Here is a 13710-nt window from a genome sequence, read left to right as displayed (position 1 = left end):
TGAGAACAAAGATACAACATACCAGAATCTCTAGGACATAGATAAGGCAATGTTAAGAGGGATGTTTATAATTTAAATGCCCATATCAAAAAGTTAGAAAAATCTCAAATGAACAACCAACATTTCACCTAAAGGAACTAGAAAAACAAGAGCAAAACAACTCTGAAACTGTGAGAAGACAATAAGTAATCAAAACTAAAGCTGAACTGTAGAAAACTGAGACATGAAAAACCATACAAAAGATCAACAAATCCAGGAGTTTGTTTTTTGAAAGAATAAATAAGATTTATAGACCACTAGCTAGACTAATAAAGAAAGTAAAGATCTAAATAAACATAATCAGAAATGACAAAGGGGACATTGCAACCAATCCCACAAAAATACAAAAAAACTCTGAGACTACTACAAATATCTCTATGCATACAAACTAGAAAAACCTAGAAAAAATGGATAAATTCCCAGAAACACATAATCTCCCAAGATTGAAGCAGGAAGAAATTGAATTATTTTACAGACCAATAATGAGTTCCAAAATTGAATCAGTAATAAAAAAGCCTACCAACCAGAAAAAGCCCAGGACCAGATGCATTCACAGACAAATTTTACCAGATGTACAAAGAAGACCTGGTACCATTCCTACTGAAACTATTCCAAAAATTTGAGAAGGGACTCCTTCCTAACACATTTCATGAGGCCAGCATCATCTTGATACCCAAACCTGGCAGAGATGCAACAAAAAAAGAAAACATCAGGTGCATACCCCTAATGAACATAGATGCAAAAATTCTCAACAAAATACTAGCAAACTGAATCCAGCAGCATATCAAAAAGCTAACCCACCACAATCAAATAATCTTTATCCCTGGAATGCAAGGTTGGTCTAATACATGCAAATCAATAAATGTAATTCATCACATAAACAGATCTAAAAACAAAAACCAAATGATCATATCAATAGATACAGGAAAAGCTTAAATAAAATTCAACACCCCTGTATGCTAAAAACATTCAAACTAGGCATCGAAGGAACATACCTCAAATAAGAGCCATTTATGAAAAATTCACAGCCAAAATCATACCCTGGGGAAAAGCTGGAAACATTCCCTTTGAGAACTAGAACAAGACAAGGATTTTCACTCTCACAAGTCCTATTCAACATAGTACTGCAAGTCCTAGCCAGAGCAATCAGACAAGAGGAAGAAATAAAAGTCATCCAAATAGGAAGAGAGGAAGTCAAACTATCTGTTTGCAGATGACATGATTCTATACTTAGAATACCCCATAGTTTCTGCCCAAAAGCTCCTAGATTTAATAAGTTCAGCTAAGTTTTAGGATACAAAGTCAACATACAAAAATTAGTAACATATCTATATACCAACAAATTCAAGCTAATAGCCAGATCAAAAATGCAATCTATAATGCATTCATTATAATTAGCTGTGGAGCCCTAATTTCTTGATCTGTAAATTGGGAATAATTATATCCACATGTAGAAAGCATTACTGTTATTCACCAACATCTGGTTCTCCTTTACTCTGAGCACAGGGGTCACTGCAGTTCCCTGCTCACTTGAAGTTGGGCATGTCCATCTAACTTGTTCTGGCCAATGAAATGTAAGTGGAAGTGCCAAGTCTTCCAAGTAGAAGGATTTAAAAGTGTTGTAGTTTTATCACTCTATTTTCTCTGACCCAGGAATTGTGGAATTAGTGTCAATAGGGAGGGTCCATATGACCAAAACAGCTAGAATCCCAGCCAACATGTGGAATGTTGCTCAGACTCAGAGCCAAATCTCTGAGTAAGAAATCAACTGCTAAGATAAGGATAAACCTCTAAGATTTGGGGCGGGTTGGAGGGATGTTTATTACTATGGTATGGTTTGTTACTACAGTACATCCTAGCCTATTCTGACTATAGACATCACAGAGATTATAATTATAGAAGATCTCCCATAGGAAATTATCTAGAAAAATAGTATACCTGCTGCAATAAAGATCTGACAGTGTTAGTATTATGTATTAATGAAATACAGAAAAACATTTAGTAAGGATATTAACAAATGGTGCTGGGGGAAAAAATGGGTAGTCAAAAGCAAAGGAATGAAGTTGGTCTCTTATCAAACACTATATACAAAAATTAACTCAAAGACGTAAACATAACAGCTAAAACGATAAAACTCTCAGAAGAAAACTTAGGAGAAAAGCTTCATGACATTAGATTTGGTCATGATTTTTTGGATATGACACCGAAGGTCCAAGCAACAAAAGAAGAAACAGACAAATTGGAGTTCATGAAAATTTTAAATTGGTGTATGAAAGGACTATCAACAGAGTAAACAGGCAACCATGGAATGAGAGAAAATATCTGCAAATCACATGTCTGATGAGGGATTGATATCCAGAATATACAGGAAACTCCTAAACTCAACAACAACAACAAAAATCTGATTTAAAAAAATAGACAAAAGACCAAATAGGCATTTATCTGAAGAAGATATATAAATGGCCAATAAGCACATGAAAAGACAATCAAAGTCACTAACCATTAGGGAAGGCAAATTCAAAACCAGAAGATAACACTTCACACCCACCACCCACTGAAAAATCTGTATCAAAAATACTCAGAAAATAACAAATATTGGTGAGGATTGGAGAAACTGGAACACTTCTGGATTGGAGCACTGCTAGTTGGAATATAAAGTAGTGTAGCCACTATGGAAAAGTCTGATAGTTTCTCAACAAGTTAAAAATCTAATTACTATATGGCTCAGCAAATCCACTTCTGGAAACGTACCCAAAAGAATTGAAAGCAAGGTGATAATAGATTGGATGTTGTCCCCTCTAAATCTCATGTTGAAATGTAATCCCCAATATTGGAGGTGGGGTCTGGCGGGAGGAGTTTGGGTCATGGGGGCGGATCCCTCATGGCTTAGTGCTTTCTTCAAGATAGTGAGTTCTCCTGAGATCTGGTTGGTTGAAAGTGTGTGACATTGTCCCCTTCATTCTCTCTTGCTCCTGTTCTTGCCATGTGAGATGCCTGTTCTTGCTTCACCTTCTGCCATGATTGTGAGCAGCTCAAGGCCTCACAGAAGCTAAGAACATGCTAGCGCCATACTTCAGGTATAGCCCACAGAACCATGAGCTAAATAAACCTCTTTACATTTTTTTCTTTTTTTCTTGTTTCCAGTGGGGTTGGATTTTTAAAATATTTTTTAGGTTCAGGGGTACATGTACAGATCTGTTATACAGGTAAATTATGTGTCACAAGGGTTTGGTGTACAGTTTATTTCATCACCCCAGTAATAAGCATAATTCCCAACAGGTATTTTTTTAATTCTCTCCCTCCTCCCACCCTCCACCCTCAAGTAGGCCCCAGTGTCTGTTATTCCCTTCTTAGCGTCCATGTGTATTCAATGTTCAGCTCTCACTTATAAGTGAGAACATGTGGTATTTAGTTTTCTGTTCCTTTGCTTGTTCACTTATGATAAGGGATTCCAGCTCCACCCATGTTGCTGTAAATGACGTGATCGCTTTTTTTATGGCTGCATAGTATTCCGTGGTGTATGTGTACCACATTTTCTTTATCCAGTCTACAATTGATGGGCATTAATGTTGATTCCATGTTTTTGCTATTGTGAGTAGTGCTGCAATGAACATATGCATACATGTGTCTTTATGATAGAATGATTTATATTCCTTTGAGTATATACCCAATTACGGGATTGCTGGGTCATATGGCACTTTAAGTTCTTTGAGGAATCATCACACTACTTTCCATAATGGCTGAACTAATTTACATTTTCACCAGCAGTGTATAAGTATCCCTTTCCTTTGCGACCATGCCAATGTCTGTCATTTTTTGCCTTTTTCATAATTGCCAGTCTGACTGGTGTGAGACAGTATCTCACTGTGGTTTTGATTTGCATTTCTGTAATGGTTAATGATGTTGAGCATTTTTGTTTCATGTGCTTGTTGGCCTTGTGTATGTCTTCTTTTGAAAAGTTTCTGTTCATGTCCTGTGTCCACTTTTTAATGGGGTTTTCTCTTGTAAATTTAAGTTCCTAATAGATTCTGGGTATTAGCCCTTTGTCAGATGCATGGTTTGCAAATATTTTCTCTCATTCTGTAGGTTGTCTGTTTACTCTGCTGATAGTTTCCTTTCAACAGAGTAAAAGGAAACTAAGGTGCAGAAACTCTTTAGTTTGATTAGGTCCCATTTGTCAATTTTTGTTTTTGTTGCAATTCCTTTGGCATCTTTGTCATAAAATCTTTGCCAAGGCCTATGTCCAGAATGATATATCCTAGGTTATCTTGCAGGATTTTTATAGGTGTAGGTTTTACATTTAAGTCTTTAATTCATCTTGAGTTGATTTTTGTATATGTTGTAAGGAAGGAGTCCAACTTCAGTCTGCTGCATATGTCTAGACAGTTATCCCAGCACCATTTATTGAATAGAGAATCTTTTCCCTGTTGCATATTATTGTCAACTTTGTTGAGGATCAAATGGTTGTAGGTGTGTGGCTTTATTTATGGACTTGATATTCTGCTTTTTTTGTACCAGTACCATGCTGTTTGATTACTGTAGGCTTGTAGTATAATTTGAAGTCAGTAATGTGATGCCTCCAGCTATGTTCTTTTTGCTTAGGATTCCCTTGAATACAAGCTCTTTTTTGGTTCCATATGAATTTTAAGATGAATTTTCTAACCCTGTAAAGAATGTCACTGGTAGTTTGATAGGAATAGCATTGAATCTGCATATTGCTGTGGGCCATATGGCCATTCTTACAATGTTGCTTCCTCCTGTCCATGAGCATGAAATCTTTTTCCATTTGTTTGTGTCATCTCTGACTTCTTTAGTCAATGTTTTGTAATTCTGGTCATAGAGATCTTTCACCCTCCCTGGTTAGCTGTATTCCAAGGTATTTTATTCTTTTGTGGCTACTGTGAATGCATTTTTGATTGTGTGTTATCTTCTGGTTTTGAATTTGCCTTCCCTAATGATTAGTGACTTTGATTGTCTTTTCATGTGCTTATTGGCCATTTATATATCTTCTTCAGATAAATGCCTGTTTGGTCTTTTGTCTATTTTTTTTTATCAGATTTTTGTTGTTGTTGTTGAGTTTAGGAGTTTCCTGTATATTCTGGATATCAATCCCTCATCGGACATGTGATTTGCAGATATTTTCTCTCATTCCATGGTTGCCTGTTTACTCTGTTGATAGTCCTTTCATACACCAATTTAAAATTTTCATGAACTCCAATTTGTTTCTTCTTTTGTTGCTTGGGCCTTCAGTGTCATATCCAAAAAATCATGACCAAATCTAATGTTATGAAGCTTTTCTCCTAAGTTTTCTTCTAAGAGTTTTATCGTTTTAGCTGTTATGTTTACGTCTTTGAGTTAATTTTTGTATATAGTGTTTGATAAGAGACCAACTTCATTCCTTTGCTTTTGACTACCCATTTTTTTTTCCCCAGCACCATTTGTTAATATCCTTACTAAGTGTTTTTCTGTATTTCATTAATACATAATACTAACATTGTCAGATCTTTATTGCAGCAGGTATACTATTTTTCTAGATAATTTCCTATGGGAGATCTTCTATAATTATAATCTCTGTGATGTCTATAGTCAGAATAGGCTAGGATGTACTGTAGTAACAAACCATACCGTAGTAATAAACATCCCTCCAACCCGCCCCAAATCTTAGAGGTTTATCCTTATCTTAGCAGTTGATTTCTTACTCAGAGATTTGGCTCTGAGTCTGAGCAACAATTCCACATGTTGGCTGGGATTCTAGCTGTTTTGATCATATGGACCCTCCCTATCGACACTAATTCCACAATTCCTGGGTCAGAGAAAATAGAGTGATAAAACTACAACACTTTTAAATCCTTCTACTTGGAAGACTTGGCACTTCCACTTACATTTCATTGGCCGGAACAAGTTAGATGGACATGCCCAACTTCAAGTGAGCAGGGAACTGCAGTGACCCCTGTGCTTAGAGTAAAGGAGAACCAGATGTTGGTGAATAACAGTAATGCTTTCTACATGTGGATATAATTATTCCCAATTTACAGATCAAGAAATTAGGGCTCCACAGCTAATTATAAGAAAGTTCTATTTGGTTTTAAAACCATCTTCTCTCTTTGTTCCCAGTAGCTATTGCATTATAACTGGAAGTAGACTATTTTCTCCCTAAAGAACTATCCAATTTTCTGCCTGCGCTAGTCTTTGTGATGTTTATGATGATTTAACAATACTGCTTGCTAACTGTAAGCCAACTGATTTTCAGTAAAATAACAAAAATCAGATTGTGGTGAATCTTTCTTATGGTTTTTCTGAGTCACTGACTGCTCCTAAGAGCCCACTTGAGGCTGTCAGGAAATACTCAAGGGGCTTTTTTCTTCCTTTGGCATTCAGGAAGCTCAGCTAGAGGCTTAGGAATTAGAATCCAGGCATGTAGAGGTAGCAAAGGTGACCACTAAATAGAAATAAATTATCAGTGACGTAAATTTTAAAAATAAGCATTAGAGGTACATGACACTCTGCTCATGTTAATCCTCTACACCAGGAGGGGCTTCCTTTCTTTCTTCCAAACCCGAGTACACCTTGCTTGACCTCTCCTATAACCCAGAACGCATTTTATCTGGCTCTAGAATTCATGCTTATCATGTGTTATTCACCTCTGTATACTGAGTTTCCTCAGACCTCATGGGTAGAAATGAGATTACAGTGACAGTAATAACCCCATTTCATAGACTCTTAGGACCCAGTGTGTTCTATAGATTTCAGCTGCTTAAAAAGTCCTATTCCCTCACTTAGGGAGTAAAACATTGCTTTTAAATAAAACCTTAAACCAGGCCTAGGATAGTTCACCCAACATCATTTCCCCTCCAGATACAGCAGTGGGAATAGGTATGTGGGCAGAAGCACAGACTGGGATGACAAGTGTTGGCCAGTGACAGACAGTAAGAAGTACGCTGCCTGGGGCTTTGAAAAGCTCTGGTTTCTCTGACATGAGGAGTAGCCCAGCTCTTGCTTGCCCTTTATCCCGTCCCTTGATTCCTGCCTGGAATATAGATGTGATGTGTGGAGGTGCAGCAGCCATCTTTCCACATGAGGACTGAAGCCAAGATCAATGATAGCACATCAAGAAGTATGAGAAAGCTTTAGCTCTGCACTGCTTCATTCAGATTTCTAGTTACAAGGAAAAAAAAAAACTTCTAACTTGTTAGTCAGGTTTTCTGTGGCTTGCAGCCAATAGCAGAACTTTACAGAATGCCAAAGCACATACCTACAAAAATACAGAAGAGATTAAATTGCTTTTAAAGGAACATATCCTCATTTGAGTCAAAATAGTAGATAAGAGGCAGAGACTGGCCAGATTCAGGAGCTGAGGCAGGACAGAAGTCTACAAAAATAGAGACTGCAGTAGCCTACATTTAAGAACATTCCCCTCTCCCCCAGCACATCAGCACGACTCACATATAATCTGATTTATGCAGAGGCAGGGCAGAGGCAGGCACAAGAATGACACAAAAGCCTCATAAAAACTCCTAAATAGTTCAGCAACTAGGTCATTTGGTGAATGGGCTTTTAGCAAATTAGCTTTCAGCAAATTGATTTTCAGCAAAGTGACTTAAAGCCTGTGTTTTCAGCTGCAACCGTTGCCATTTCCCAAGGCTGCCGCACTTTCTACAATAGCTAAGCACTCCTCTGTGCCAGAGGCAGGCTGGGGCCCAGCTAGGGTGACAATGCCTCTCTCCACACTTACTGTGTGCTCCAGGAGGTCCCTGGGAGAGGCCTGCTCCATCCCATGGTCCTGAAGAGATTTCCAGTGGAACAGCTCTTTGACATTCCCGTGCTCCGTGGAGGATTCAGGCATTGTCAATCACTGGGGTTAGGCACAGAGACAAACCCATGGGGATGCTGGGGCCTTACTCACACCTGGCCTTCTCTGCTGGGGACTGACCCTTTGATACTGGTCAAGCTTTTGCTGCCCACCCTTTCTTCTTTTTATTTTTTTAAGACGGAGTCTCTCTGTCTCCCAGGCTGGAGTGCAGTGGTGTGATCTCGTCTTACTGTAACCTCCACCTCCCAGGTTCAAGCGATTCTCCTGCCTCAGCCTCCCAAGTAGCTGAGATTACAGGTATGAACCACCACACCTGGCCCCCTCCTTGTCTTTAGAAACATCCCCCAGGTGTGACTACTGCTGCTGATTGGAAGGCCATTTTTGAGAGATTCTCCTATACCATGCTGCCTTGTGTATGAGTTTAGTAGCACTGCCATAGGAAGATACCACAGAGTTGGGGGCTTAAACAACAGAGATGTATTTCCTCACAGCTCTGGAGGGTGGAGTCCAAGATGAAGGTATTATCAGGGTTGGTTTCTCCTGAGGCCTCTCTCCTTAGCTGGTAGATGGCCATCTTCTCTCTGTGTCTTTACACCATCTTCCTTCTATGCGTCTCTGTGGCCAAATCTCTTTTTATAAGGACAGCAGTCAGACTAGACAGGGCCCACCCTAACAACCCCACTTAAACTTAATTTCCTCTTTAAAAGCCCCATTTCCAAATACAGTCACATCCTCAGGTACATGAGGTTAGGGCTTCAAAGCATGAACTTTTTTTAGGTATGTACAAGCCCATAACAGGCACAGAGTAGGCCCTCAAAGCAAATTTTAAATTACTGCAGTGATCTTATCCCAAAATTATCCAAAGTCTGCCTTCTCTGCTTTATATGTATCAAAGCAACTGTCCATTGAAGGTTTGACCTTCCAGTGACTTGCTGGCAGGAGCGAATAGACTAATTGTGCTAATGCAACATTCTGCTCCATGTGACAACTATTTTTCACTGTAAAGTAAATCAATTGGGATTCTAGTGTTTGCCTCACTCAGGTGTGCACTTTACTCAGCTTGAGATAGTCTGGAAGGTCTCATCACCTGCGCACTGACAATTGTGCATCTCTGGGCTTTCTGAGGCAAGAATCAGGTCCTGGAATGTGGTGGATAACGGTGGTACCACTGGTGCAGTCTTCCCTGGCACAGGCCCCTCTTCCCTAATTATTCCCATTTTACAGATGGTCAGAGAGGTTAGGTAAATTTTACAAAGTCACACAGCTAATAAGTGGTGGCAGAGTCAGAATCCACCCCCTGGTTCTGATGACAAAGCCCAAGATTTGTCACTGTCCTGACCTTCTTTCTTCTATGAATAGACATGCAAAAACAAGTGGCAACTGACTCTTTAATACCCTGGTGTTGTCTATGTCATTCCTTATGGGGAACTGCTGCTTTGGAAAAAATGAAGGAGAGTGGCAAGACTGAAATCCAAGCAGCCTGACTGACAAGGAACAGATCCCGTCTGGTCGAGCTTCAACTCAAATCACTCTCATCAGATTGGAGTTCTGGTTCACAGACTCCCAGTCATATTTTGGCACTCGCTTCAGGCCTGGATCTTTTAAACCAGGGACTGCAGAAAAGAATGTATCAAGAACAAGCACACAGGAAGGAGGAAGGGCCAGGCCCAGTGACTCACACCTGTAATCCTAGAGCTTTGGGAGGCTTAGGCAGGAGGATTGTTTGAGGCCAGGAAGTTTGAGAGCAGTCTGGGCAGCATTGTAAGACCACATCTCCACAAAAAAAAAAAAAAAAAAAAAAAAAAATTAGCCAGGGGTGGTGGTGTGAGCACCTGTAGTCCCAGCTGAATATTCAGGAGGCTGAGGCAGGAGGATTGCTTGAGCCTATGAATTTGAGACTGCAGTGAGCTATGATTGCACCACTGCACTGCGGCCTGGGCAACTGAGTGAGACCCTGACACTATTAAAAAAAAAAAAAAAGAAAGAAAAAGGAGGAATGTCAGGAGTGTGTCCTCCCCACGGTCAAGTCCTACCAAAGCTGCTTTTTCCACTTCCCCTAGGCCTCCTGTCTCCACCTGTAAGACCAGCTTTCTGCCTCTTTCCAAGTTTAGTATTATTTTCCTGCTTTGTATCATAAACCCTGCGAGGACTAGAGCATGTGAACCCATGAGGAGAGGCCATGCAAAGTGATTAAGAACAAGCCATTAACACGGCAGAACTGGATTTAAATCCAAGTTAACCTTTCTTCTGAGATAGAAAGATGGTGACCATAGCCCCAAACTTATAGGTGAACCATGAAAAATAAATGTGAAAATAAAGTTAAATTCTTGGCATACAGTGAGTGCTCAATAAAGGATATTAAAACCTAGACCTGTGGCTTGGGTCTTGCGTGATAATCTTCTGGAAGTTGACCGCTATTTTCACAAGCTTAAGACACACTGTTTCCTCTCTCCCTTCCTCTTTTAAGGCTGTAAGACATCAGTAGGCAGGGTTTGAGTTCCAGCTTAGCTAGGAATTGGCCATATGACCTTGTACAAATGACTCACGTGTTAAGGATTCCGTTTCTTTACCTGCAATGCAGTAGTAACACTTCAGTGACCCCATGCAGCGAGTTTGCACTCCTGGGCCCCCCAGGACGTACATGGGACCAGGCACTGTGGAGCAGGAGGTGGCGCCTATCGTGGGCGGATGGCGGGATGCGTAGGGGCGGGAGGTGGCACCCCTCGAGCATGGCAGACTGCAGGACCTGAGCTCCGCCCCGCGGGGAGGCAGCTGCTAGCCTGCGATGGGAACGGAACAGCGCCGCCGCAGCCTCAGCCCCTGGCAAAGCGCCGGGCAACTAGGGAACATGGCCCTGGAGGGGTTCTGCTAGGCCCTCAGAGATGGACAAAATGTTGGAATCAAGCACATTCCTGCAATCCAGTGTGACATTTCGGTTCAAACCAGCAATGGAGGTCATTTTGCTTTACCAAATTATCCTGTCTCATATCCAAACAAGGAGTGTATCTACATTTTGGAAGCTGCTCCATGTGAAAGAATTGAGTTTTAATGAACATTATTATTATATAGAGCCATCATTTGAGTGTCGGTTTGATCACTTGGAAGTTCCAGATGGGCCATTTGGTTTCTCTCCCCTTATAGATCGTTATTGCAGCATGAAAAGCCCTCCATTAATCAGATCAACAGGGAGATTCATGTGGATTAAGTTTAATTCTGATGAAAAGAACTAATATTCATTTATTCCAGATCCAGACTTTACTTACCTAGCAGATTGTGGGTTTGAGCTCTCGAGAGCAGATGGAATAGTACACTCTAGTCAGGTAGAACAAGAAGAGAGAATAAAACCTGGCCAAGTCATTGATTGCATCTGGACCATGAAAGCCACTCCAAAAGCTAGGATTTGAGGTTCCTAGATTATCGAATGGAGCACTCAAATAAATGCAAGAGAGACTTTGTTGCAGTCTATGATGAAACCAGTTATACTGAAAACCTGAAGGCCAAGTTTTGCAGCACTGTGGCCAGTGATGGAATGCTTAAAACAGGAATAGGAGTGATACAAGTGTGGGCAGATCAAGGTCGTTGGCTTAGCAGGTTTCAAATGCTCTTTGCTTCCTTCACTGAGCATAACACATACTGTTTATCCACCCACCCATCAATAGGCGTTTTGTCTGTTTCCACCTTCTGGCTATTGTGCGTAATGCTGCTGTGAACTTTGGTGTGCAAGTAACTGAGTTCCTGCTTTCCATTCTGTGGAGTATAGAGCTAAAAGTAAAATTGCTAGATCATCAGCTCCCTGCACAGGCAGCACTGTCTTTTGACATAGCAGCATGTGCATCAATAATCCTTTAGTCTGTAATGTTGTCCAAAATTGTGTATATCCTTGGGATGAAAATCATTGTAAAGAAAAGAGAAAAGGCAGGACTATTTGAACAAATCACTGAAACTCATGGGACAATTATTGGCATTACTTCAGAGATTGTCTTGGTCCTTCTCGTTATTTCTGTTTTAGTACAAGTGAAACAGCCTGAAAAGAACGTCATGGCTTATGAAATTGCTTTTCATAAAATCGGGTTCCAAGAAATGTTTGATCCTCTTCATTGTGAACTGTTTTCGCTAAGGGACAAAGACATTTCTGCAAATCTGACAGACTTGTCAGAACAACTGAACAACTACCAGAAGATGTGGCGCTCCTCCACCACCTCCCAGTGCATCCACGACCACCACTGGGGTTCGCTGACCTCCAGCATCAAACAAAGCAGGACCAACCTCAGTTCCATGGAACTTCCTTTCCGAAATGACTTTGCACAACCACAGCCAATGAAAACATTCAATAGCACCTTCAAGAAAAGTAGTTACACTTTCGAACAGGGACATGCGTGCCCTAAACAGCTGCTAGAAGACCAAGTAATGGAGGAGATTCCCTGTGAAATTTATGTCAGGAGGCAAGAAGATTCTGCATAAGCATTCATATCCATTGAATTCTAATCTTCTGCTAAAGGTGATGTGAATTCTTAAGTGTGTACATACACAGCCTCCAGGGCACCATACTGTTTCCCGTAGGCAACCTCCAGGGTACCATACTGTTTCCAGCAGCCAACCCTTTTCTCCCGCCACAACTATGAAGACCTTGATTTACCATTAACCTATTGTATGGTGATGTTTTGATTCTCTCAGGGTGTCTATATATGTTAAACCAATCAAGGAACTTACTCTATTCAATGGAAACAATAATCATCATCCATTGCTTGGTGTCATAAAGCACCACCAGTTAAAGAGTATTGGAAGAGGTGGTTGGATGGAGCCAGGTTTGGGCTGCCTATTAGTTTTAGCAAGGGGGAATACTGCTCTTGACTGATACAGCTCTGTCAATCTTCTGATCCCACGATAAACTTAAAAAAAAAAAGACATAGTAGTAACAGCTATTATTTAATAGGCCACATTCCCTGATGAGTGTATTAATGCACTATATAATTTAATCTTCCTAACCCTGTGAGAAAGGCATTTTCCCCAATTTAGATGAGAGATTCAGTAGCTGGCTAAGGTTACTCTGCTAGTGACTTACCAGGTCAGAATTCGAACCCTGAGCAGCTAGGCTTCACAGCTGATGCTCTTTTGCCTGCATCAGCCTCCTGCCCATGGTTGTCCCTCCCACAGGCCTTTGGTGTGACCATAGAGATTGTGGCTGTGAAACTGCTTTCTGTGTTGTACAGAGACAGAACAAATTCCAGTTATTGTGTGATCTAACATGCTGGCTCCCTATCTACCCTCCCTTTGGGGCCCATCTCTTAACCCACAAGAACCCCAGTGAAAGGAATCAGTTGAGAAACCTATTGCTCTGTCCCTGAACAGCTTCCCCCTCTAGATCTGAGATGGTTGTCTTGGGAACCAAGCAAATTCCTTGCTGTCTGCTCTGAGTATGGGCTGGCTGGTAGGGCTGCCAGAGATGGGCTTCTGCTGGTTTATCAGGTGCTGTTGGCCTTGGTGGTTTAGAACGCTTGAAGATTAGGGAGGAATCAAGAGATGTGGGGTAGTTTAAAAAAAAAAAAAAATCAGAAATTTGGGTAGAGACCAAAACCAGTCAGGAAGACGATCAGACTCGACCTTGACTCTGAAGTTCCCAGGCAGAGAAGGGGACAGGATGGAACGTGGAAAGATCAGCAAGAGGAAGAAGAGACAAAGTAAAGGTGGGAGTCAGAATGCAGCAAAACTCCTACTCAGAGAGTATCAGTGCCAGGCTCTCAGAGGAGGGTGGGGACCTTGGGCATAGGCAGAAGGAGCTGCCAAGACACTAAATTCACCCAGATAGGCAGGCTCGATTCATCATTGCTGCTTGTACCACCCCCTTTAAGGGACCTCAGGAC

General features: G+C 40.9%; 1 pseudogene; it reads left to right on the top strand.

Moving 5' to 3' along the window:
- Positions 1 to 11704: 11704 nt before the first annotated feature.
- On the top strand, positions 11705 to 12310 carry LOC105516944 (annotated as a pseudogene).
- The last annotated feature ends 1400 nt before the right edge of the window (positions 12311 to 13710 follow it).

The sequence above is a fragment of the Colobus angolensis genome, unplaced genomic scaffold (genome assembly GCF_000951035.1).
Source record: "Colobus angolensis palliatus isolate OR3802 unplaced genomic scaffold, Cang.pa_1.0 Scaffold295, whole genome shotgun sequence".
Taxonomy (NCBI): Eukaryota; Metazoa; Chordata; class Mammalia; order Primates; family Cercopithecidae; genus Colobus; species Colobus angolensis.
Note: the sequence above shows the minus strand (reverse complement) of the source record. Positions and strands in the feature narration are given on the sequence as shown.